Source organism: Wolffia australiana, chromosome 1 (assembly GCF_029677425.1).
Source record: "Wolffia australiana isolate 7733 chromosome 1, ASM2967742v1".
Taxonomy (NCBI): Eukaryota; Viridiplantae; Streptophyta; class Magnoliopsida; order Alismatales; family Araceae; genus Wolffia; species Wolffia australiana.
In genome coordinates, this window is record NC_135835.1 from 25,508,092 (window position 1) to 25,531,279 (window position 23,188).

The 23,188-nt window shown below is 39.2% G+C and overlaps 1 long non-coding RNA gene across 2 annotated transcripts; it reads right to left on the reverse strand.

The window, feature by feature from the left end:
- Nucleotides 1-14,852: 14,852 nt before the first annotated feature.
- On the reverse strand, nt 14,853-16,628 carry LOC144716839 (uncharacterized). Of its 2 annotated transcripts, XR_013585008.1 has the most exons (3): nt 16,284-16,628; nt 15,978-16,215; nt 14,853-15,163 (listed from the first exon to the last, which is right to left on the reverse strand). It is a non-coding gene; the product is annotated as an uncharacterized LOC144716839 (long non-coding RNA). The 2 variants fall into 2 exon arrangements; XR_013585007.1 differs by lacking the exon at nt 14,853-15,163 and having other exon boundaries at nt 15,885-16,215.
- Nucleotides 16,629-23,188: the final 6,560 nt, after the last annotated feature.

The window sequence follows — 23,188 nt, forward strand, 5'->3', positions numbered from 1 at the left end:
ACGTGAAATTCTGAAATTTTGGGCCAATCCTATCAAAGTGAAAATATAATGTATCATAGTTAATTTATGATTCAATTATGATGCGTTATTACGTATTGTTTCAAATGTTACATACTTCATATATAAACATGATTTATGATTCAATTATGATGCGTTATTACGTATTGTTTCAAATGTTACATACTTCATATATAAACATGATCTATTCTTCCATTCTTTAGTGTACCATTGTTGTGTATTTAGAGACATTGAGATCCAATAGAATGTAGAAAAGAAACCTTGAGAATAACTGAGGAATAAAGTCTTATTAAATTAGTTAAGTTAGAAGATTTTAAATAAGGTACAATGATTGATAATCAACGATAAAATGTTAAGGATTTATGATGTGCAGAAATTTGGGATATTAGTGGATAATAATCTTAAGATTGGAAACTCCAATTTTCCAGTTTATTTTATAAGATTGAAAAATCCCATAATACAATATATAAAATGAATGCTACCATAATCTTAACCTGAGCGAAACTCAAACTGTTTCTGGAAGATCCTACTTCATGAATGCTAAAGCTACACCTGGCTGGGATAAGGGTTTGATTTAGTCAAAATTAGGTAAAACAGAATTTTATCTATCTCATTTTGTGAATTTTTAAATAGCGGTAGGATTAAATGGAAATAGAACTAAATATTCTGAATAACATTGACAATCGATAATTTTATATTTTTTTGATTAAGTTAAAAATTAACCTGAAGGCATTGGTGATACTTTTAGGTTATCATTTCATATAAACCTATTTAAAACAAGAATAAGCTCAAATGTTTTATTGAAGTTCAAATACTAGTCATTATATGGCATATTTTTGGACAGATAATTTTAAAATGAATTTTTCGATCATAGAAATGAGATTAATATAGATTCAAACCCCATATTAAATACACATGAAAAAGTATATGTATCAAAATGCTTCAAGGATAATATACTTGTGTAATTTTTTATAAAAAAATATTACAGATTTAATAAAAAAATATGAAGAAGTACCAACCATAGAAGATACTAGTTGGAAAGTCTGAAGTTATGAAATATAGTTTCTATGAGGCAGAAATATTGCCATACATTTCCAAAAATAAATATAATATAATATGCATAAAGGAAAATTTTTAGAGTCCATTTTATATTTAACACAAGTTTGGGTTAAAGACCACATGAATTTGGGTTCTAAATCATAATTTTGATAGATTAAAAAATTTACATAGACATTTTTAGAATGTTTGGGTAAAATATTCTGAGTTACTAGGTAAGTGTCTACAAATATATATGGATGAATTTCAGTTTTAGGTCACAAATTGACTCATATGTACGTAGCTAAAATTTAGCGAAATGCACAAAAGAATATTTCCATAATCTGGGGAATGTCTCCTTTCATTGTGGAAGCGGGTATAATACAAAAAAGTTAGCAATAATGAAAAGAGGTAAAAAATAAAAGTTTAATTTTAAAATAAATATCTTTATAATAAATCATCTAGTTGTTTTCAGAGGTCGTGCAGGATCATATCAGTATTTTATTAAAAAATCATAAATATTCCAATATTTCATCAAAAATTTTTATGAAACATATTAGTAGGGTTATTTATGGCAAAATTTATAATGCCTTTACGATAACAAAGTATTCCTTGATATCAATTGATGGCGCAGGCCATCAAGGATCGCCGACAACATCATCTGCGCCGCCAGACACCGTCGTCGAAGATCGGGTGAAATTGCTCGGATACTGCATTTTGTTTTTTTATTCGTCATTCTTTTTCGCATTTTTTTTTCTCATCTCGTCATTGTATTTTTGTCGCGTCAGCGACGTGTCACTACGTCCTTCGTCGTCATCACGGGAGGGATTCTTAGCCAATTTGGAACCCCCTCCCTTGTGCTTGTTGTTTTGCTCTCCTTTTCTTCCTTCTTACATTCCAATTTCACTCTAATTGTAATAGGGGGCCCTTATATGACCCCTTTTTCCTGTTGACCGACTTAAGAGGGCCTATTGACCTCTTCCCCCTTTATAAAGGGAAAAGGGGGGCGCCATAATCTCTTAGACCAGGATTTTTCTAAAATTGAAGTATTATCATTGAAATCTCTTGGTCTCCACTGTCGATCGAAGAAGGAAATCGGGAGGAAGGAAGGAGAGCAAGCTGAAGGGGAAATCGAAGGATCGTGGAGAAGAAGAAGAGGGAGGGCGTGTGTCTTCCTAAGCGGATCTCGTACTCGTGTATCGCCGGCAGACGCGCGGAAATTTCACGTCCGTCGATCGTCCATCGGGTATACTTGGGATTTACGGGACTTGAGTTTGTCCTCGCCAGCCCCCTGGATTCTGCTCAGTGATTCATCACCGAGGCGAGCTGATTTCGACCCCCTTGCTGATTTTCTCGCCGAGCGTTCAATTGTGTAGCAAGCTCAGGCGCCGGAATTCAACACACAAAACTTGGTTGCCGTATCCTCAAATTCCACAAATTCCTTTCGAAGGCGATCGTTCCTTGGAGTTCTTCTGCACCCCTGCGGCCACGAAGAAGGGACTTTTGAAGGCGTTATTCTCGCTCACCTGGACATCCCACGACTATGTCGATCCATCCTACGCACGGAATTCTCCCTTCCGAGGCACTAAAGAATCACTGGTAGCTGGCCAGATATTGGCTACTCACGAGCAGATCATTGCGATCAGGGATGCCCGTCAGTGCACTCCACCTGCTTGGTCAAGTGGCCGTCCGGATCGTATCGACTCCCGTACCAGTAGATCTGTGTGTTGGGATCTCTGACATTTTGCACTGCCGCTCGCTCCTACCACCTTGTCTTACGGCGCTCCCCTTTCGGGACGTGCTAGCAAAGTTTGGTCGAACGCTTGAGCTACCCAGTCTTTGCCCATTGGCTCTCGCTCCTTCCTTCGACCTTTAATTATAGCTCCAGCATCACCCTTTCTTGTCGAGCCGCCGTGAGCCCTCTGGCGTCTCTTCGCTCCACCCGCTTTGAATCACCGCAGACATCGATGAAACTCTGCATCGCAAGCCACACGGACGAGGTACGCCGTCCTCTCCCGTCGCTCGTTTATTTACCTTTTGTACTATATTTTCGTCTCGACTCCACCACGCTCCGGCTAGGTAGGTGAGAGAGGAAAATTGAGGGAAAACTACGAATGATTTTGAGTGTCTTCTCGGTACGGACGAGACCGTTCGTTATGTGCGAGCCCTATGGATTGAATCCATTCGGCCGTAGACGACTTCGTCGCCCCGACGAGGTTCGAAAGGCCATCATCGCATCACTCGGTGACCCACCCAAGCTAGGAGCTTGGCACCTCCCTCGAGTCGGAGCCTGCATGTACGACATGTAGGAAACTCATTTATTGCATCATAGTTACATTGACCCTTTCGGGTTAACCCGTCGGACAATGACAGCGTTAACGTTCGATACCATCATCCTTTATCGGCATCAAGCCATCGTGCTCCGTGCCGACCAGACGACGTCCGACATCATCAATGCTTTTATTTAAATCTCCTAATCAACTAATCTATTTCGAAATAATTTATGATGCTTTGATTTGCTTTTAGTATTATACATGCCAAAGCGAGGATAAGAATCCAATAGAATGTGGCATGACCAAGAATTGAGTATTTTTTAAGGAAAAAACATTATATGTGATACCAGACGTCGTCGAGGACGTCGTTCGGTCAGCACCGAGTATGATGGCTCGGTATCGATAATAGGTAGTGGATAGTGGTATCGAACATCGAAGGTGTCATTGTTTGACGGATAAACCCTAACAGGTTGATGTAACTACGATGCAATGCAAGATGCGTCCTAAGTGTTGTACGTGCAGGCTCTAACTCGAGGGAGGCACCGAGCTCCAAGCTGTGACGAGGTCACCGAGTGACGGTGATGGTGGCCTCTCAAATTTCATCAGAGTGAAGAGGACGTCTACGGTTGAACAAAATCAATCCGTAGGGCTGGCAAATAATGGACGGACTCGCCCGTACCAGTAAGATGCTCAATTGTATCGTAATATCTCTCAATTACCTCGCTCACCTACCTAGCCTGAGCGCGGTGGAGTCAAGATGAAACTATACTGCAAAGGATAATCACACGAGCGACGCGAGAGGACGGCATGTGGCTCGTCGTGTAGGGTGTCGTCGACGATCGTGGCGCTTGGAACGGGTGTGATGAAGAGACGCCGGAGAGCAATGGTGGCTCAACTAGCATCGGCGCAGGAGCAGTTGAGGGAAGAGAGCAAGGGCGAGCAATGGCTACGTGCTCGGACAACGAACCAAGCTTGGCAGGCACAACCTTGGGTTGAGTCTGGTGCGGTCAGAATTTGTCGGTAGTAGCGTACTCTAAGTTGGTGGAGATGCGTCCACGATGCACAGTGACGGCAGTTGCGACTGTAGGCGTTCGCGGCCTTGCCGACCCAATCAGCAAGGAGGATCTCAGAATCTGGGCCCCAAAGTGCAAGGGAACATGGATTTGCGACGTAGAGCACAACCAATTGGGTGCCAGAGGGATGTTGGAGCTTTCATCAAGCAGGTGTCGAGCACCCAGGCGGCCCCGACAAGCCGAGTCAAGGGATGACGGCACGCCCAGGAGCGGCGTCGAGCGACGAGTCCTGCGTTCAGAGAGAGTGACAGACAACCAAGGAGGAATCCCGATCACGAGTCTCTCACGCTGAAGCGCTAAGGCCCTAGGGTTCAATTCCCATGCCTGGAGTGCCCTATGCTGATTGGATGAGTATGGTCATCCTGGGTTCCGGCGGGCCGACCAACCCATCAGCGCGGGCAGTATAGGGGACCAGTGCACCAGTGAGCGTCGTTGAACGGCCGGGTCAATGTCGTGGAACGCACCAGGCGACCAGATGGGGAATCCCGGTTGTTGGTGGATCCCTTAAGGGTGCTGGACCTCGGGGTGCGACTCTCTGAGCCTCTTGATTGATAGGAAGCACCCGACGAGGATTCTCTACGTCACACACACAAGCTGTGGTCAACGGTGAGCGCTATGGATGGGCGTTGAGACTCCTCGCCAGAGCAATCACGGCAAGTGACTGGGGAAGATGGAAACCTCCCCAGACCTTCAAGTGCGACTCGTTACCTCCACTCGCCCTTCCCCTCTTCTCCTCTTGTTCTTCCTTTCCTGCAAGGGGGAGATGAGACCATAAAAAAAAATGACAACCTCTTCTTCGATTTCTCCTGGTCTAAGGACCTAGGGTGGCCCCCCTCTTCCCTTATAAAGGGGAAGAGGTTAAATGGGCCCCTTAGTGGGTCAACAAAGGGGAATCTGGTCCATTATGGGGCCCTTATATAATGGGCCCCCAGTACAAGAAGAAAAGGAAAATTACAAACATAAAAGAAAAGAAAAAAAGAGAAGGGATGGGGTCCAAAATGACTAAGGACCCATCCTCGAAGAGAACAAAACGTGGACACAGGACGTGTCGCAGTGTGGCGAAAACAAAATGATTAATACCAAGAAACACTAACGAGTAAGAAATGAAGAAAATCAAAAGGCGGTAACGAGCATCTTCACCCTGTCTTCGATGACGGTGGTGGGCGGCGCGGATGGCGTCGTCGATGATCCTTGATGGCGTGCGCCATCAATATGTGCATACAATAACCTGTTATCAGTTTGCTAAAAATATATTTTCCTCACTTAAATGTCACTGTATTTATTTTTCATTATGATATTTTCATTAACTATTCATAAGAAATCTAGTAAAGCATCTATGGTGTGGATTGAATTATTGTAATACTTCATTTTTTCAAAATAAAAGGATTTATTATGTCGTGGTAGAGTTTTAATATTATATGCATAAATGGCCTTGAAAACTGTTGGATCATATATTTATCACAATAGGTTCGGAATTCAAGATATCATATCATCTTGATATGATATTAATGTTCATAAGCCATGCCATATTAATGGTATTTTTAATTAAATCAATATTTTTTCAATAATATAGGTTAAATTTTAAATCACAATAACTTACTTCACTTGAAGAAAATAACAGGTGTATTCCAAGTGGGAAAGATGTCAACATTTAGAACCTTATGAATATTCCCTTTGTGGTTGTGTTTATCCTAGTATATATATATACATTATATATGTGTGCATTTACGTTCATGTTGGAACATACTTCATGGAAATGTTTTTTGAATGTGCTCATCATTTGATTTCATATCCTAAGACATGAGAAAATATTAAATGGAAAAAAGTCGTATCATATGTTTTAAAAGATCCTAGAGAATCATCCAGATCTATTAAAGTTTCAGGCATGTTTGAATCCACCTTAATCAGAACAACATACTTGATTTGTAAGGACTATATGAACATGTTGCCGATAATTACACTTCATTAAAATTTTAGTACTTTTATAATCTTTAAGAGTTACTTCCAATCTATTTTTTTAAGGTGTGAAAATTTTGACAAAAATATAGATCAAATTGGTTAAGCCATAAATCAGAAAACTTGGAAGATTGAAAGTGACTATAATCCACTATTGATTTCATTATTTATATTTTTATTTGTCTACTATATGCGATAATGATAATGAAAACAATACTTGGGCATAGGAAATTTATTGAACTGACAAGTCCACATAATTGACTGAGTATATAAAAAGCCATCCTGCATGGAAGTTGCTGATATTTGACAACTTTTAATTTTTAATTTGACCCACTTTTAATATTTATGTAAATCTTAATTTGAACCCTCTTTTAAACTTTTTGAAAGTGTGACATAAATGGAAAATCAAGAAACTTAAATTATATAAAATAAAATTTTCAAGAGAGAATGGGATGGAATTAAAATATTAAAAAATGGGTTTTTCAAGAGTAAATGTATTACAACGTTAAATTAGGATGGAATTAGAATAAAATGTTATATCATAAATCAAATATACTTCAAAATTTTAATAATTCCATAAGTATAATAATCATTCAAAATATTATTTTTAGTATAATTATTATATTTTCCTTTGTCTTATCCTATTCTCATAAAAATATAATGCTTAAAATTTCAGATCTATCACTAAGAAATCATGAAATGGTTATAATTTCTATATAATAATGACATGAATCATCAAAAGTTGAACAAAAAATTAAGTGCATAAAATTAAAAAATGGGAAAATTTTATATTCTCCATTTGTTCTTCTTCATGCATCTCTTCCCTCATAAAAATTCTGCTTTCTAAGATAGAAGGTTGTGATGAATAAATACTTGTACTTTTTTGAGAAATAAGTAATTAGATGGAGTTGGATAATAATATTCACTTGTAAGATAATATGCAAAATATATGTTTAGTGTATGAAAAGATTTACTTTAATATTTTAAAATTTTCATCAAGCTTCAAATAGAAATTTAAAAAACATAATGTTGTCCTCGACGAATTCCTCATTAGTAATATGGGCTATTTATAAATTTCATTAATATAGTTATTTTCTATCATATAAGTTTTCTTCATATTTCTAGTTGTGAAATCAGTTTGAGGGTGAAATAATAACCCATAATCGTACATATACTTTTGAGACACCAGAAACGTAGAAATTTTAACTAAGGATGTTGAATTAATCAGGAAACATCAAGATTGGAACTTGAATTTTTGGAATTTTTCTATGGTGTAAGAGGAAGCCTAAACCTGAATAAATAAAGGTATCCATTTGATAAGAGGCATAACGTTGGATATTTATAAGTCATAATACCACGAATTTTACACCCTGTGACATTCTCCAAGTCAAAAAAAATATTCAAAATTCAAAGTCAAACGTAAAAATTCAAAGTCACGAATAGCCACAGCTGAATTGATGCAGAATATGTGTGAGAAAAAGACAAACATAGATTTAAAAGTGGAGAGTATGGAAGATGAAGAGTCAGTAACTTGGCCCCAAGTCAACACCAATACGGAACAATATGATTTTAATTAAAGAACATGTAGTAATGATATGACATGTATTCTAATAGGCTAAGAGCATAAACAGCTAGGATAAAATGTAGGAGGACCGGATTATACCACAGATAGGCAACATATAGACAGCTAGGATTCATTCAGATCTAGCCATTACAATCTGTAATAATGCCAAGGATTAAAAAATATATTTTTCAAATACAACAACAAATATTCAGTCTTATAAATATGAACATATATGTAATCATCTAATTTGCTAGCATCTCTCTATCCTTCTATCTCCTCATCTCTCTCTTCTTATTATTGTTCTTGATCGCTGCGCACAAGATCTTTTCATGGTATAAAGCCAACCTATGGCTGATATGGCCAAAGGAAAGCTCGCCGCCGTCATTGCCAGCCCTTCCAGCATGATGAGCATGGCTACCATTGGGTAAATAATAGTTGTAATTCTGCTATCAATGAAGGTCTCAATGAAGCCAAACTCCAACAACTATCAGTCTTGAGAGAGCATCATCCTACCACTTCTTAATGGATATGATCTAAACAAGTTTATAGAGGGAATATCACCTATTTCAATTACATATCAATAGGGAAATATGGCGGATAGCCCTGAGTTCGAGAGTGGGTTGGGGATCAGCCAGTAAGTCCTTGGTTTCCTCCATTCAACCATATCTGCCTTACGTCACCAAAGCAAGATCCTTTAGCGAAGCTAGGGAAAATATGGAAAGCACCTTTGCCAACATAAATCAATCAAGAATTATGAAATCACACGTACAATTCTACAACATGCACAAAGGTACAATGACTACATATGAGTACATAAACACTTCAGATCCATTGTAGAGGCTCCAGAGGATGTTGGACATCAAGTGAAACTTCCATTATGTCTACCCTCCTAAGGGAATTTGGCACATAATACTCTCAATTAGTGATAATAAAAAATCAATTATTGGTCGTATGAGTTTTGAGCAAATCGTTCCAAATCTAATGGCTCATTACACATATTTGATGCATCATCAAAAGGAGAGTGGAAACGGAGTCCATCTGATGGCCAACACTGCACAAAACACATGCATCGACTCCCACTTCTAATGATTTTTTACCCCAAAAGAGGCTACTACCATATCAGTTACCCCAAAAGTCACAGTCACAAATGAGGTAAAGGAATAAATCAATACTCCCAGCCCCATTATCAGCTTTGCTACCACTTCGGACATTTGGCAAGTGAATGTCAATATCTCATCAAATTCTCTCAAAGCGCTAAGGGTTCACAACCTCATTCACAAGGTAGAACCATCATCATACCTCAGGCATGATCCCTAGAACACCCAAGGATTTTATCAAGATGGTAGAACCTCGTACCAAATCATAGCTGATCATAACATGATACAATAAATCTACCAATATAACGACCATCTTCAAATGTGTAATGGAAGAATTTTTAATATCTTGGATATTGCTTCATCCAAAATTACCCAAGGAGATAATGTCATTTCTCTTGAAAATGTTTTACATGTTCCTGAAATTAAAAAAATTGTTCTCCATAAATAAACTAACATCTGATAATCACGCATGTGTTAACTTTCATGCTTCCCATTTTCTTGCAAAGGACAAATTAGCCAACCAAATTCTCCACCAAGTAACAACTAGAAATGCATTATACTACTGGTATCCCCCTCCACCAAATAAGCATATGTTGGACAAACCACCTATTCAAGGATGTGTCATTAAAGCTTGGTTACCCACAATTTCAAACTTTGAAAAACAACATCCAAAAGTTTGGCCTTGTTACTCTACATCTTCAAAGCTATTTTGTCTGTGTTTCGTGCAAAATTATGAAAACACATAGACTACCTTTCTCTTCTGCTCAACATTGTTCTCATCACTACTTAAAAATTGTCCTCTCATATTTGTGTGGGTCATCACTAATTCTATCACATTCAGGATGTTACTACTATGTTGATTTTTTAGATGGCTTTAGGAAATACTCATGTCTTTATACCATAAAGAAGAAAAGTGATTTACTAAAAACATTCATATATTTCCAGAAACAATTGGAAAACCAATTTTCCTCCAGTATAAATATCTACCGTCTGATTGGGGTGTATATTATCAATATATCCACACACATCTCAAATATCATTGCTTCATTCACCGAGTCTCTTGTCCGCACACACCAAAACAAAATATAAATGCCGAAATAAAACAGGTACATCTGGTTGAGAATGCAGTTACTCTTCCTCATAATGAAAAAATACCTAAGCACTTTTAAGATGTAGTAGTTATAATTGCAGCTTATACCATCGACAGATTAACAAGCCCAACTATGAGTAATAAGTCACCCTACAAAGTTCTATTCAAGTGTGAATTTAAGAATTATTTTCTCAAGACGTTCAGCTGAAATTGTTATCTATTTCTGAGACCATACAAAAATCATAAACTAGAGACAAATTTAGAAAAAATGAGTATTCTTTGGGTAAAGTCCTCTACATAATGGCTATTGATGTCTCTCACTACTCACAGGTAAGTTCTTTGTCTCATGCCTTGTAATTTTCTTTGAGAAATCTTTTCCTATATACTCTATGTCTAAAACATCTGACGAAAAACTCGTTGGATATTTCCATGCTGCTTAAAGGAGTAAAGCTAATGTTTAAACTGTTAACTCAGCACCAGTAATCTCACTTCAGTTAAACCATGATTCATTAGTAACTCACGATCATGTGAAAAATACACTAGATGTCTCAAATTTTTCTTTAGTGCTACCTGATCAAGGTCCTTTACATGAGAAGATTCCCATATCTAAAATATCTCAAAATATTATTGTATTTAATCCCAAAAATCAATAATAATCTGATATAATGCTCTGCAACCATGCAATGGATTTAAAACTCAAAATCTTTGAGATATTTTCGTAGAACAGGGTGTAAATCTAAATCTAAAAATATCAAGGCAGCCAAAACCCAAGATATTATAATACTCTGTTGTTAAGAACCCTCTTCCATGCAACTTAACTACCAACATAGTCAACAAAGAAGAACTTGAAGAACTTACATCATTAACTACTGTGTTCATAACTAATTATTGGGTGCATGCCATGACTTCTGATTCTCATGCCTTATTGCATAACGAAACATGGGATCTGGTTCTGGAAAATGCAAATTTTCATATTATTGGATGCAATTGGTTTTGTAGATTAAAACAAAAACCCAATTTTGAAGTTGAAATTATAAACCCAGACTGGATGCAATGGGCTTTAATTAGCAAGAAGGCTTCAACCTCAAAGAAAAATCAGGCCAGTCATTAAACACAACACAATAAGATTATTGATGTCAATAGAAATAACTGTAATATCCATTAATTGGATGTGTCAAATGCATTATTGCATGGGTATCTCAATGAAAGTATATATGGAACAAACACTTGCGTTTAAAAACACAAACTGTTCAAATCATGTATCCTAATCATGTACAGCCTTAAGCAGTCACCAAGAGCATAGTTTACAAGGTTGAATATATTTTTTCTCATTCTTAGTTTATCAATACAAAAACTCACACCTCTTTATTGTATGAATCTTTGTCTGACTATCCCATATTTATTTTGATATATGTGGACGAATGTTATTTTGATCCTTCCTCTTTAGAAATCACCTTTCTACTAGCCCATTTGAATTTTGAATTTGTAATTAAAGATCATGGATCTACTAATAATTTTCCAGCAATTGAATTTATCAAGCATGATAAAGGATATGTTTATCCCAAGCCAAATACATCTTTCATATTTTTTTATCTCAATTCAAAAAATGGAGCATAATAAGCTTTCATCCCTCGTTGTGCTTTGTCAATAATATCAACATGTACATGTGACTCACTTGAGCATACTGAGTATATGAAGGTTGCAGGATCTCTCCAATGCCTTACCTGAACATCACCATACAGCCTTTGAGGTTAATAAAGTGTGTCAAAAGATGCATTTCCCTAGTTTTGGGAGATTTAAAAGCTTTAAAATACTTTCTCCATTGCCTAAAGTGAACCGTTCTCTATGTACTACTAATTCATAACAAATTGGATCTCACTGTCAAAGCATTTAATGATGCAGATTGGGATCAATGTAGCATGTGATCTACATGAGCTTTCAAATCTGAATAGCACGTGATCCACATGATCATCTGGTTCTCCAAGATGCAGCCAATAGTCACCAAATCAAGCACCGAAGCCAAACACAAAGCATTCCCAAATACAGCTGCTCAAGAGTAATAGATTCAATCTCTCTTGAAAGATATCCAAGTTCACCTTTCCTTAACTCTAATCCTGTGATGTGACAACATAGGTGTTGGGTTCTAGAGGCCTTAATATGGATGAATAAGACAAAATATTCCACAGTGGAAGACTTGAACGAAATCGAACTAAAGCCATATAATAAAGTACCCTTACACGGACTGCATCTGTGATTTCATGGATCATGAAGTGAGCCGAGTCGAGCTACTCAAATGTGCAGCCTCTAGATTTATCCACGTGATCATTGGCATATTGGATTTCCTCCTTCCCCTTGACGAGCCCCGTTCTTTCTCTGTCGTCGTCGTTTCGTTGTCCCAATCGCCTCGGGATTGGAGAGGGGTGTGGGGAGATGGGAGAAGAAGGGGAAGGGCCCTAAACAATTCTGGCCCTGGGTGAATCTCGTTTAGGGCCTTCCCCTATTTATACTAAGTGGGTATTTTTCATAAAACCCCAGCACTTAAGTATATCTTCCAATGTCCAAAAGAGCATTTGCATGTGACCCTCTAGGCCCATGTATCAGTATAGTTAATGACTCCAGAGGCTCAAGAAGCTTTATTGGCCTTCCATATTAATTAACTATATCATCATATAGATTGATTAATGTCTAATCAATTTAACCGTATCGATAGGTCGAATCTCCAACACGTGGGGTGCCACGCTACACCTCGTGTTCTAGAAGATACAAAGGAGTGTTTATCGACTCACTTCACGGAACCTGTTCATCATTGGTTACTATGTATGCATAGTCCCTCATCCACTTGACGCTCCTTGGAAGACTTAGGGTATGGTCAACTGTCAAACCCTAATTAGTCATTTGAGTTAGTACTAATGCATTCGGAAATCGTTGGAGAACTCTTTTCCCATATTTCACTGCCTTGGCCTAGGACTTCATCGGATCGCCTTCCTTGAGCTGTCACTTTTATACTAAGGGTGATCGATCCCATCTTTCCACTCAAATTTCTACGTGAACTTCTTGACATACCTGAACTAAGACCGTTTAGAATCCCATGATTAGAGACTCATTGGACATAGTCAAAGTATAACCGTCTGTCCATAAGACGTATTTGGTGTCTCTGGTTTAAGGACCACATACACAACCTTGACGTGAATCAACCTGATTGACACTTCGGTATAATACCATTCAGGGATTATGAACATATTTAGACGGATCAATTCAGTGAACTATTTTCACTAAAAAGCACCCACTATCTATCCTTAGTGTCTCCACAGTAATGGCTATGGGACCGACCATACTCATCATACTAGTGAGGCTAGATAATACTATTCTATCTAGATACTTCGATGTCCTTCTCGCGTATCATTCGAATAGGAATGTTTAGACCACATCCTTAAAGACTAGTGATCTCCGTATCAGGATCTCATCATAATTCTCTAAGTATGATCATGTATTCATGGACTTCATTATGAGCATCACACGTGCACTATAATGAATATGTTCTATTAATGAACATGGGACAAGATGTGAAATGTGTGATTGGCTTGCCGGCCACATATATTTCCATCAATAGGTGCCACATTCTTGGCCGCAAATCCAATTTTGCACATAGAAATCAACTTTCACTTCATTTAAGTGTAGGTTGTAGCTAAATCTCTGCCAATTCAGTTCATATCATGGAAAGGACTGCTCGCTGAAGCACTCACAAAGCTTGTGCTCAAAATGTGCTTCAATTTACCAAAGAACAAGCTCAACTTCTCTCCCCCACTACTATGATTGATAGGGGAGCATTAGAAAGAGGATTCAACAACTCACCTCCAAGTCAGCAGCAATGAGGAACAATAGGATTTTAATTTCAAACATCTATTTATAATGTGACATATACCCTAAACTCGCTAAGAGAATTAGCGCCTCGGATCAAATCTAAGTTTAAAGATGGATGGGAGCAACTATAGAAGGTCATGATTACACTATAAATAGGCGACATATATACAGCTAGGATTCCATCAAACCTAGCCATTACAATGGGTTATAAGGCAAAGATTGATAAAAATTGTATGTATATTGTTACAACTAATGTACAGTTATAAACATGAACGTATGTGTAATCATATAATTTAAGAATTTTAAAAATATTAATCAAATAACTTCTGGTATCTCGCTCTCTCCTTCTTTCTCATCCCTCTTATTCTTGATCATTGCACGCCAGATCTTTTCAGGGAGTCCTTTCCATAAAGAAGATTCTTCTTTTTTCCTTGCAATGATTTCATCTTATTGAAGTAATTGTAGATTTCTAATTTATGGCTTAAATTATAATAAAAATTGGGTATTCAGGGGATCGTTGGCCTTGAAATTCCACTACCAATATCCAAAAGGAAGCCCCAATTTTATCCATTTCAGCCTTCAGAAGACTAGGTTATTTGCAGCCCAGGTATCATTAAGCGATGCCACCTTTTCTCATTAGTCTTCATGATAATAAATATTTATTTACACAGAACTAAAAACTAGTACCAAGACTACATCTGCTTCAGTTCAATCAAGTTGATGACATGTAACCAATAAAATTATTAATGTGAATTGACTTACAAATTTTCATTTTAAATACAGATCATGGAGAAACAACAAGTAATGATAAAAAAATTAAAAACGAGGTAAACAATTATACTTTATATATAAAAGGAAAAACCTCAGAATCTTAAACTTGTTGGACATGGATCAATTTTTTAATGGCATTCACATTGAAACAAATAACACAAGTTCCTGTAAACAGAATTTATCAGAATTCCCATAAAAACCCCAGTCATGTGTCTACTGCACGCGAATATAGTGCACGATTGAGAATTTGTGAAAATGCCCTTCTCTATTCTATCAGTTGTACCCTCTCCCCAAGTTATTGAAATTTGCACAAAAATCCCTCCCAAGGTGTATAAGCAAATTGCCGGGATGAGGATGGTTTGGTACGGTGTTCCTCCCGTCCACGTCCCATTTTCAGGGGTCATCTCTAATTCGTCCTGTCCCATCTAGAACCGTCCAATTCAGAGAAGTTTTAAAATTTGATAATAAATCATAAAATAAAATTTTAGGACACACATTGCGTGTCTCTGCACAGTACACGGGAGGACAAACATTTGCAAAAATGGAAATTCGTGTATAATGGAAGAAATTTAGATTTGAACAGGAAGATTTATGAATGGATGGTTTTTATCAGTATTTCATGGAGAAACAAACAGAAAATATCAGCCATGAGGGAAACATACATTCTCATCACTCACAGATCTTGTGTTTTCGATGCATTATAATAACATATTTATGGTTTACAGCAAATAAGTTAAAATTCATGCGCAGTGACTGCCAAACTAAAAACAAAAAATCAATCGAAGAAATCAATTGAAGTTTTACATATGGAAAAATCATGTGCATGTCTAAAGAATGTTTAAACGAAATTGAAATTAGAAGATTTATGCTGAGGTCGCTGGAACAACGAAAGCTTAATGATCTTTAAGAAGGAACTCCTTATTTTAAATAAAGACCGTAGAATTTGGAAACGAAGAAAGAATGGGCCGGATTAGATAGATTTTTATGCTCTTCCTCTTCACAAACCACGCAAAATACTGTCTATATCAATGCTTGGATAAAAGGGGAAGACCAAATGCTTGTTTGATCTTTATGTAGAACTTAAACACAAAAGCAGAGGGAGGGAGACTGAATTTCAGGAACAAGAAAAGAAAATGAGTCAGATCAGATAGAGTTATATGATTTCCATCTCAAAAGCACACAAATTACAGTTGGAAAGAGTTTGAAAATGATGTGAATGTGAATGTTTGACCACTAGACCTTGAATCAAATGATGAAGTCGATCATGAGTTTGCTCGCGTTCCCTTTGATCAAGATAAAAAAAATTGTTCTATGTGCCTCTCATATATAAACAATCTGAAGAAGCCATTGGTTCTTTCGACTCTAGTTCATTGCATTTATAGGGGACAAATCCTGGGTTCCCAAATTTCTGGATTCACAGTGCAATGTGGAGATATGATCTAGGTTCACATATTTCTGAGTACTTCAGCATCTCAGCCTGTTTGAAAGAAAGGACTGCAAATTACATTCAGGTACGAACTGAAATCAAAAATTAAAAAAACGTACCAAAACCTTGTAAATCCGAAAAAACTACGCTCCTCATCTGAATACGGCGCCGGAGCAGCGAGTCTGGAAACAGACACAGTAAAGACTCCAGGCTTAGAGTAGAGACTAGAGTGTAGAGAGACAGAGAGAGACGGGAATGGGGTAGCTGAGAGTCTTTACTGTGTCTAGAGACAGAGAGAGACTAGAGGCCGACGCGATGCTGAGAGTCTTAGGGAGAGGGAAGAATGGAGTGTGATTTTTATTTTATTAAAAAACTTAAATAAATTGCACAATTCACACAATCTGAACCGCACGCGGATCTGTGAGAATTTAATTTTGTTCTGTTCGGATAACAATTCGCACAGAACAAACTGAACGACCATGCCTACACATAGCTCATCCAATGTGTTTGGAAAGCACAACGAAGAAAAACAATGAAGAAAATATAAAAATTATGTATTGTAAACATTGTGTCCAGAGCCTAGGTACAAGTGTCTTTGTTTCTCTCATAGTGCTACTATGCCATCAATGAAAATAAATCTGCACATTTAACATTAAATATTTCACTGACGTCAATACCATTCCGGTCGTACCATGCATTCCCAAAGCAGATAGACAAGTTTCAAGGAGTGAAATACCTTTGGCCCCGTCCTCCAAGAAGGCATAAGAGAAGAAAAGAAGAGTGGGGGCCAGTTCCCCTTGGTACGCCACCGTTTTGCCGCTTTTACTCTTAGTCTTGTCAACACTCAATTTCCGTCTCTCTGAACTCTTTCTCTTGCACATCCTTGCTTTCTAGAAGGTTTTATTCTGCGACTATCTCAGCCTTCTAGTTCTTTTAGTCTTTTTGATACAAATTTACTTCTCCGAACACCCAAAAGAATAAAGATCACTACCCACAGAGAGAGAGAGAGAGAGAGAGAGAGAGAAGAAAAAAAAAGAATAATGTAGAGCGAGAGAGATGTACCCAGAGATAACAAATATGTATAGAGAGGCGAGAGAGAGAGAGACAGATGGAGACAAAATGTGTGTGTATGTGCATGGGAGAGACAGATGGAGCGATATAAAGAACATCGAGAGAGAGAGATATATATATAGATAGATAGATAGACGGATAGATAGAGAGAATGAGAGAATGTGAGAGGTGAGGTATAGAGATGTACTTAGAGATATAAGGATAGATAACATATATGTAGAGAGCTAGCCAGAGAAAGAGACAGACAGATGGAGACAAAGTGTGTGTGTATGTAAAAAACATCGAGAGATAGGTAGAGCGAGATAAAGAACATCGAGAGAGAGAGAGAGAGAGAGAGAGAGAGAGAGAGAGAGAGAGAGAGAGAGAGAGAGAGAGCGAGAGAGAGAGAGCGAGAGAGATAGAGAGAGAGAATGTGCGAGGTGAGATAGAGATGTACTTAGAGATATAAGGATAGATAACATATATCTAGACAACGAGCGAGAGAAAGACAGACAAGAGGAGACAAAGTGTGTGTATGTGCATGGGAGAGATAGATAGAAGCTATATAAAGAAGGTAGAGAGAGAGATACGGAACACAGGAAGAGAGAGAGAGAGAGAGAGCTTCTCTGCGACGCTGTTACTTGAATGACGTCGTCCGTGGTCCTGTGCAACCTCCGGGGAGTCTTTAGAGCTCCGCAGAGGTGTCGACGGGATGCGAAGCCCCGAAGGCGACAATAAATCATAGACTGGCGAGTAACCCATAGGCGTGTCAGGGTAGGGGGAGGCGAAGAGAAGCAGATGCCAGCGCAGATTTGTCAAGGTGAGAGGAAGCAGTAACAGACTGTAAAGAACCTCTTGAAGCAACCCGCCCCGGCGATGAAGTTCGAACGAGAGATGAGGAAGATTACACACGTGAGCATAAACGCCGTTGAGCAGGTAATGTAGCCCTCAAACGTCAGCCCTATCTCTCTTTCTCTCTCCATCTCCTCTTCTCTCTCTCTCTCTCTCTCGCTATCTTTCTCTTTATTCTTCTAAACTGAAATTTATCAGGTTGATCTTAGAGACGAGAAAGGTTCGTTCTTGGAATCGTAGTGACGACAAGAAATTGCCCAAACCAAACCTCGACCAGGGGAGAGCGAGAGAAGTTTCAATCATCAATGAAGAACAATCAAGAATCGTTCCCAATTAATGAAGGGTTTGTAAATTGCTTCCACAAACGAGTCGCGCGGATCCTTGTCTACCGTTATAACTCTTCTTATCCTTCGGTGGAGATTAGATCTTACAAAGTAAGATAAATAAGAGGAAAGAAAGAAAAAAAAATGGTTTGATGAAGACGGAAAACCCTTCTACTTTCTATTCACATCGAATTGAGCTGGACCATCCATCACGTAGAATGTGATTTTTGATCAAAAGAAGAGTTTTTTAAAACACAAAAATGGCATTTACTAAAAAAACACAAATTACTTATCAGTATGTCGTAGTTTCTCTCTTCCTTCTCTTCTACACTATCTGAGCAAAATAAGAGTTTTTGAAAAATAAAAGAGCTATTTAATAAAAAATACTGATTACTTATCAATTTATGAAAGTTTCTCTATTCCTTCTCTTCTCCTTTATCTGAACAATATAAACAAGTTTTCCCCATATCAAAACGTTCAGTATATCAATATTTCTTTTGTGATATGATGTCTTGAACGATTTGTTGGAACAATAGATTATGTATGTTCTAAAAGGTAAGCGTATCAATGTGTATTATTCAATTTAAATCCCTTTAATCATTTCTTAAATTATCATCAATGAAAATTCCTACAGCTTAGTATACCCATCTCTGTGGGACGACAAATCTTTTTACTCTCTGTCGATTGCGTTCTTGGCGTGTCTCTAAAGCAGAAAATATACTCTCTCCGTATCCAGTTGAGAAGCAGAACATGTTATGCCACCATCAATCAGCGGCTTTTTTCTCTCTCTAGCAGGCTAGTAGCCCCCTTTCTCTCTAACCCTGTATTTTTATACGGAGAGGCCTCAGTTCTTGATTCTCGCGCTCTTGCAAATATTTACGGCTTGGCTCGTCAACCTCACGATACTTAACAACATGGTTGATCCGCTGCACGTCATTGTTCATAATGGAAACTGCTTTAACTGCAACTTCAAGTTGATCGGCCGTGACCACGCTCTTGAAACGGCTTTTAATGCACTCGAGCGTGACACACGCGATCTGGAGTTGAGTACGTTTCGCACCCCCATTCATCGTTGTCTCGTAGCCAATGGAAAAAATAATTATTTCAGCTGGTGATGGGTTTAATCAAATCATCCACTAGAAATGTACAAGGAATAAAACTTCAACTTGGGTTGTGAGGGGCTTGAGGGCACAAGCTAGAAATACGGCCGAATAACGCTTGTTAGTAGAGGAACGGAGGAATATAGAGAGTGTGAGGAGAGAAGGGAAGATATAAATTGTAAATTTAGATTGCTTTCTGGGGATAGGGCTGAAAAATCTAAGATGATCGGTGACCTAAGATTCATCTTTCCTTGAGGCCCTTCCAAAAAGACAGTCCTTTTATTTTCTCCCAAAACAGTCGCTTACAACAATGAATCTTTTATCTCTCTTTCTATATCAGCTGTCGCTTGTACCCTCTTATCTCCCTCTCTTTCTCTAATCTCTACCCCTTGTACCCATATCTTTCTCTCTCTTGCCCGTCTTTTCCTCTTTCTTCCTGTCCCTTTTACCCTTTATCTCTATCACTCTTTCTTTTACTACAAGTTCCTAATCATCTCTTAATCCTCTTTGTCGCTCATGCTCTCCATATCTACATACTTTCATCCAACTCCCTCCTTTCTCTCTATCTCTTCTCGCGGTAGAATAGGAGATAATCTTTTCAGAGAACTGACCATGCCTTGTCGATTCCTCAGTTGGCAAAATGTCAGATTTGATGCTCTGACGCTTCCTTCACCTCGACGATAACTCATCTGGCAAACCCCGGAGGGCCCCAAACAACAGTCAACTCTGCGAATGAACCAAGTTTTGAGTTATGACTATTCCCGGCGATAGACCTAAGTTGACAGTTGATATCGTACATGGACCCCATATCATAGCATTGCGTAATACTAGATCAGGCATTGAATTCTCTTATCTTTTTTGGTGGGCTCGAGGCGCCTCGGTGTTCCCTCTCGAGCAGCGCGCCCATGGCACGTTTCGGATCTGAATACTATGAAACGTCCCCCAACTATATCGTATATACTATCGATATTATTTATTGCTACATTATAATATTATTTCTCCGCCGCCACCCTCCGCCGTGAAGTCCGCTAATTGCGGCGTTTGGATGGCGACTCGATCCCACCATTAACGCGAAGATCTTTGATTCTGGAGGAAGAATATTTCTCCGGGATCTGACGTTAGATTGACGGTCAGGAAAGACCGATTGATGTTCATCCATCCAAAAGGACGGCCCAGACGGGCCAAGTCGGAGGGTCTTCTTAGAAGCCCCAGTCTCTCTCTCTCTCTCTCTCTGTGTACCTGTTTCTCTCTTTCTATCAGCGTCTCACTAATCCGAGTCTTCCCCACCCTCATCTCTCTCTCTACGTCTCTCTCCTTCGGTAACGACTAACGAGACAACAATCCGTCCATGAATCATTATCATCTCAATCTCTCTCTCTTCCACCGCCCGACTCTTTCCACCCCTTATCTCTCTCTCGACGTCTCTCCTCAGATGAAGAGGTAACAATCCGTCCCCGGTTAATCGTCATCTCAATCTCTCTCTCTCCTCCACCGTCTTTCCAACGCGACTCTTCCCATCCCTTATCTCTCTTTCTACGTCTCTCTCAGTCGATAAAGAGATAACAATCCGTCAATGAATAATCATCATCTCAGTCTCTCTATCTTCCACCGCCCGACTCTTCCCACCCCTTATATCTCTCTCTACGTCTCTCTCCTTCAATGAAAAGATAACAATCCATTCATGGTTTATCTTTTTCTCAATCTTTCTCTCTCTCTTCCATCGTCCGACGCGACGCTTCCCACTTCCCATCTCTCTCTACGCCTGGCTCTTATCTATCTCTCTCTCTTCCATCGTCTCTCTAACCCGACGCTTCCCACTTCCCATCTCTCTCTCTACGCCTGGCTATTTTCTATCTCTCTATCTTCCATCGTCTCTCTAACCAGACGCTTCCCACTTCCCATCTCTCTCTACGCCTGGCTCTTATCTATCTCTCTCTCTTCCATCGTCTCTCTAACCAGACGCTTCCCACTTCCTATTTCTCTACGCCTGGTCTTATCTATCTCTCCTCCCATGAAGATCCCCTACATGGTTTCTAGTCATACCTCTCTTTCGATGGTTCATATTGGTGATGCAACATGACATAAAATGACACTTCATCTCTTTCTTCGTTATCCTTCCTGCTTCATGGTTACGCTACGGGACTTTAAATGATGGTTTGTACTTTATACTCCTCCACGCGGCAGTTAATGTTCGTAGAGTCCTAGCTGGAATCTTGATATGGGTCATGTCAAATGGATTGTATTGACATATTTTATCCTCGTACCGATAATCATTTCACCTTTTTGCATAAACCCAACTATCAGTGGTGGATACTGGATTAGCTTGTAGTAGTGTAAACGAAGTAAAAGATGAAAATCCAAGTTTTGAGTTATCGATATTTTCTCACTCTAGCCTCATAGAAAGCTGAGCTGGGTAAGGTTTAGGGAAGAGAGAGCGAAGTTTCTCCTAAACCACAAGATTTGTGGAGATAATTGGTGCATTGGCCATGTTCAGTGGCGGGCGAAGCAAGCAAGTTGGTGGCTGGTGGGGACTAGTGAGAGAGAGAGACATAGAGAGACAAGTAGATAGTAAGATCGACGGAGAGAGAGAAGTAGATAGAGAAGGAGAGTGATTGAGGGAGAGAGATAGGGAGAGAGAGAGAAGTAGACAGTGAAGGAGAGAAAGAGAGAGAGAGAAGCAGAAAGTGAAGGAGAGAGGGATAGCGAGAAAAGTAGATTGTGAAGGAGAGAGAGAGGGAGAGAGAAGTAGATAGTGATAGAGAGAGAGAAAAGTAGATTGTGAAGGAGAGAGAGAAGTAGAAAGTGAAAGAGAGAGAGAGGGAGAGAGAGAAAAGTAGACTGTGAAGGGGAGAGAGGGGGGGGGGAGAGAAGTTGATTGTGAAGGAAAGGAGAGAGAGAAAGGTAGATTATGAAGGAGAGAGAGAGCGGGAGAGAGAGAAGTAGATTATGAACGAGAGAGAGCGGGAGAGAGAGAGGGAGAGAGAGAGAAGTAGATTGTGAAGGAGAGAGAGCGGGAGAGAGAGAGAGAAGTAGATTGTGAAGGAGAGAGAGCGGGAGAGAGAGAGAAGTAGATTGTGAAGGAGAGAGAGCGGGAGAGAGAGAGAAGTAGATTGTGAAGGAGAGAGAGAGCGGGAGAGAGAGAGAAGTAGATTGTGAAGGAGAGAGAGAGCGGGAGAGAGAGAGAAGTAGATTGTGAAGGAGAGTGAGAAGGAGAGAGAGAGAAGTAGAGATAGAGAAATAGATATGGAAGGAGAGAGAGGGAAGAGAGGAGTTGATGAGCAAGGAGAGAGAGAAGTAGACAAGGAATGAGAGAGGCAAGTCGATAGGGAAGGGGAGAGAGAAATCGGTAGGGACGGAGAGAGAGAAGTCAATAGGAATGGAGAGAGAGGGAGATAGAGAAGTAGAGAGAGGGGGGAGGAGAGGAGAGAGAGAGAGATTGAGGAGGCCAGAAGAGAAATAAATTTCGTAGCTCTTATGGCGTTAAGGGCAGAAGTTTTAGCGGCAAGGGCAGCGCGGCAGGAGTAAGCAGGAGGAAGCCGCCCGGTCAGCCGGCAGCGGCTGCAGGGGGGCGGGGAAGGGCATGCCGCCTGGAGAGCTGAACTGGCCCAGAGATCAAGTTAGAGAGACACATGCACAGAACAGATCCAGTGATAGATGAGAGAGAATACGGATGAGTCTCTAGGGATCGTGAAGATTTAA